Source organism: Diachasma alloeum, unplaced genomic scaffold (genome assembly GCF_001412515.2).
Source record: "Diachasma alloeum isolate Michigan unplaced genomic scaffold, Dall2.0 Dall_scaffold_01208, whole genome shotgun sequence".
NCBI classification, from domain to species: Eukaryota; Metazoa; Arthropoda; class Insecta; order Hymenoptera; family Braconidae; genus Diachasma; species Diachasma alloeum.
The window spans coordinates 29239-34111 of NW_021681317.1; positions in this window are offsets into that span (position 1 = coordinate 29239).

Sequence of the window (4873 nt, forward strand, 5' to 3'; positions counted from 1 at the left end):
TTGCATATTTTCACCGCCATTTCCCATATTTTCCCTCCCCCACGATAAGCCCCGTAATATTGTGTATTCCGCCGCCGTTGGATCCTTGATCTTCCCCTCATTCCCCCTCCCCCCCACCACATTCGCTCGACTACACTCACCCCGGAATTGAGACAACGGGACATCACCCGAAGCTGCTGTCATCGCCGACTCTACTAAGCAAATCGCAGGAGCCAGTGCCCCCAAGAATTACCCCACCCAAGAGCCCCCGAAAATGTCACGCCCCTCAATCACCGACTTCACACGTCCCTGCATTGTCACCACGAATCTAGGTAAATCAGTTTGATTGCCCCCCCGAAGACGTAACCGAAGGAAGGCGAAGAAGAAAAGGGGGAAAGAAACGAGAGAAGAAGCGTCGAAGCGGCACTCGTTCGACAGCTGCCCCAGTGTATCGACGTGTTTTTTCTATTGAGAGATTGGAAGGAGAAAATAAGTGGAGGAATCGCCGAGTACAATCCCCACAATTAGTAACCGGAATCCAGGAGTCGCCGAGGAGAAACGGAGGCTCAACATTTGAGGAGAACCCCCCCAGGAAGTAGGAGATACCCAGAGTCGAAGAGAAGCCCAGTGTAGCGAGACGCGTGAGTACGAGTTACCTCCCCAATTTTCCCGATTTACCATTTTTTCCCTTAATCATTACCCCCATCGGTGAGCCCACACTTGTTTTGTCCCCAGTAAAGTTTGATTGAAGAGTGAGTTTATTGAGATTATTATTTATTTAGATTTCCCTGGACCTGACTAGCTTCTCCCCTTTGTCTTAAAAAGAATTAGCATTTCCCCCATTTTCTTTTTACGTGTACAAAAACAGCCTGGCCTTACCTATTTCCCTGGATCAAAGATAAAAGGCTCTAATAACGTCTTCTGACGATCCGTATTGTAAAGAGTTAAAGAATATATTTATTTATTTTCTTTGTCCCTTATTGTTCCTTCATTTGAGCCAGCCCACTCCGATTACTATTGATAAATAAAATAATAGCAAAGGTGAAGGTCACAGCGGGTTTTCGCTTTTTTCGAAAAAAGTGGTGTAGGGGGTAAACCACCCTCGAATTTAACTTAATTCATTACCAGTTGAATATTGGATTTCTTCTTGGGCGACCATAATTCTTGAAGTAAGTAATGAATAATGGTGTTGGTTGGGTTGAAAAAGAGTGAAATGGGGGGGATGGGGCAAAGTGGAACGCTGATGCAAAGTGGGATAACCGTCTTTTTGGGCCACAATATTGATGCGAACTTTTTTTCGTATCTCGGACCGCTTACTCGCAAAATTATAATAAACGAAAACGTTGTAACTAATTTTTCACCACGCTGTGACGAAAAGTGAACTTTTCGGTACGCTCCGCGTGCCTAAAAGTCCACTTTCCGCCACATTGTGATGAAAAATATTGTTCGTAACTCGTGAAAAAACGTTTTTTAGCTCGCGGGATTATATCACGAGCCTTCGGCTCGTGATATAAACCTCCCACTCGCCAAAAGACACTTTTTTGCACTCGTTACGAAATATACTATTCCCTATCATGAACCCTAAGAGTGTTAATGTCTCATTAATGGCTAGATGTGGGGAAAAAATTTAAAGAAAAAATTATATGACTAATCTGATGACGAATGTTTTTAATTTGATTCATTTCTGTCTATCACCATCAAGTTTGTTGATCAATGCTTCGGAGTGCGCCGACACCTCGCACAAATGCTGGTGCGGTCCGCTTTGCTCTTCCCCTGCTAACTCTTGCTCTATCGTAATATGCGAAAAACGATACAAGCCCAGATATGTGTATTACTGCATGTCAGCCGTCTTTGGTTTGAAGCATTTCTTCTTATTTGTAATCGTTTATGTGATATGATTGTATAAACAATGAAATTGTATATAACAATACCAATAACCGTAATATTTGTGTTTTACGGCTTTGGATTAGTCTTAATCAACAGAGTTATTCTTGTACACTTCATTTTCGGGATTAAACCGCAGTGGGCGTATGCTCTATCCAGACGTATTTTTCTCTGCTATCAGGTCTTGACGATAACAGTATGGTCAGTCTAATAAAAGAAAGCATAAGGAAAACACTCTCATGCCCAGCCAGTGTTTTGTTGTGATTTTCATCGTTAGTTCACTTTGACACTTTCGAAACAGCAGATATGGAACTATTGTGTATATCGTGTATATCGTGAAAATTTAAATATAGTTAGAATGAAGACGGAAAAGTATTTTTGAGAGACATTTAGATAATTATTACACGCAGAAANCAGTATGGTCAGTCTAATAAAAGAAAGCATAAGGAAAACACTCTCATGCCCAGCCAGTGTTTTGTTGTGATTTTCATCGTTAGTTCACTTTGACACTTTCGAAACAGCAGATATGGAACTATTGTGTATATCGTGTATATCGTGAAAATTTAAATATAGTTAGAATGAAGACGGAAAAGTATTTTTGAGAGACATTTAGATAATTATTACACGCAGAAATGAGAGTCAATCCTATGAACGTTATTCAATTACTGCTGACAACATTTCAAGCGATGAATATTCCGGAATCACCTATAAATAAAGAAGAAATCCATTTGAAAAATAGCATTGAGGAAGTTTTATTACATGCAATGAATGAGTATTCGTCGAAGTGATGGTGGAAGATTCGTTAAACTTTGAGGAACCTTACAAAGACTGGGACATGGAGATGGTCGAAGACACAGAATACGCGGATAACCTTCATGAACCGCCGATAGACCCTGATACCTGTACTAAAGATGAGGAGAATTTGTCTTACGATTACAAATCTAGAGCTGTTGCATATTGGCGGAGGGGTAAGAAGAAAAACAATTTAAGCTTAGAATCTGTGAAGCAGAAATTTCGAAAAGGAACATCAATACGGCAGTTGAGACGCTAGGCACATAACATTAATAAGGGGGGAGGCTATAAAGATGAACTTGATCGGACTTGTAAATACAAAATTTCAAATCTGCTGTCAACGCTGGAATGATCGTACACGATTGCTACCTACGACGATGGGCATTACAAGCCCAAAAAGATATAGGTAGTGAAGATTTTCGCTTTAAAGCATCCGACAAGTGGATACGAGCATGTAAAAAAGCACATCTTATTGTCTCGGGGAAAATCAATAAATTTGTTACATCGAAAGCAATCGAAGACCGTCAAGTTCTAGAGGAAAAATCGGAACACTTTGTTCAGGATGTGAAACAACGGATTGCAATGTACGGTTTATCAAATATATACAATTCTGATCAAAGCGGATTTGAGTTTGAAATGCATTCAGACAGAACTTTGGCTGAAGATGGTGAAAAACAAGTACAATGTGTCGTGCAATCCCTAACATCGAGGATATACAGTTATACTATTCAACCAACTATATCAGCCGACGGGAAACTCATCTCTCCACTCTTTTTAGTTTTGAAAGAACCAAGCGGTCATTTAGGCCCCAGAGTAGAGGAAAAACTGTTTCGTCCGGATAATGTATATGTAGATGTATCCAAATCTGGGAAACTGACTTCAGGTATGAGACTGTGTTGATTCGTCTAATACTTCGTTTCTTATTTATCCGTAATAATGGCGTCGCTCCAACAATAACGTTCATTTGTTCTATTATTTTTTTTAGAACATTTCAAAACTTGGTTGCAATATGTTTTCCTTCCTAATGTTGGTGCGAAAAGTCTATTATTGGTGGATTCATGGACCGGATGCTGTTCTCCAATCGTGGAAGCTACCAAAACACGCAATGAGGATGTGAAGGTAATGGCTATACCTAAAGGGACAACTGGAAAACTCCAACCACTCGATGTTTTTGGATTTAGAGTTTGGAAAAACTTCATAAGACATTTCTCTGATAGTGTTATATTAATGGATTATGATTTGAATTTACATTTAAAGAATAATGTCATCAAGTTGCAATCTCTAACTCATAATCAATTGTCGTCAGCACGATATGTCAATCTCTTCAAATATGCTCGGTACAGAAGCGGTTACGTAGAAACCAAACCAGATGAATTTGAAAATCCCGTCCATTTCACATTCGATGAATCTTGCAAGTCGCATTGCGAAATACCGGGATGTACGAATATTGCTATTATTCGTTGTTCTTGGTGCAAGAAGTCATTATGTTTCAAACACTTGTTCGACGAATATCATTATTGCAAAAAATATAATGAATAAATAAATGACGAAAATTATAGGAAGACCTCAAAATATGATTTTCTTAGCGCCTTATGATAGGAAAAATAAGGAAACGCATGAATAGTGATGACGTAGTGGGGGTGTAGTGAAGGAAGAATAGAAAAAAAAATGATAATGGAATTGTCAGATCATTATATTCCTAGGTATGTAAAAATATAAATAAAAGTGATATCCTGAAAGAATATTCTTCAACATCCCTCTATCCTTTTTATGAATTTAGAAGAAGGGCTGTACTGGGCTGCACTGTATTCATTCCGCCTCCAAAAAAAACAGTAATCTGCAGAGGCTACTCCAGTTCTTCTTACAATTCTCACCTGAATCACGAGGAAGTATTTGTTCCAAAACATTCGTATATTTCAACTCTAATAGTTATTTTGTCATTCACTCTTTCTAAACAAGACCGACGAGATTCTCCACCACACACATTGGAAATTGTCTTCTTTCAAGAAGAAATCCAATATTCAACTGGTAATGTGTTCAGTTAAATTCGACGGTGGTTTACCCCCTACATGCATTCTTTTGAAAAAATGTAGAAACCCGTATTTCCTACTTTTACTTGCTCGTTTGATAACCATTCATACTATTGAAATACGAGCGTTATTTTTTTTTCACAAAATTTTTTTGTATTTGAACCCCTATAATTTTTTTGGAATTGACC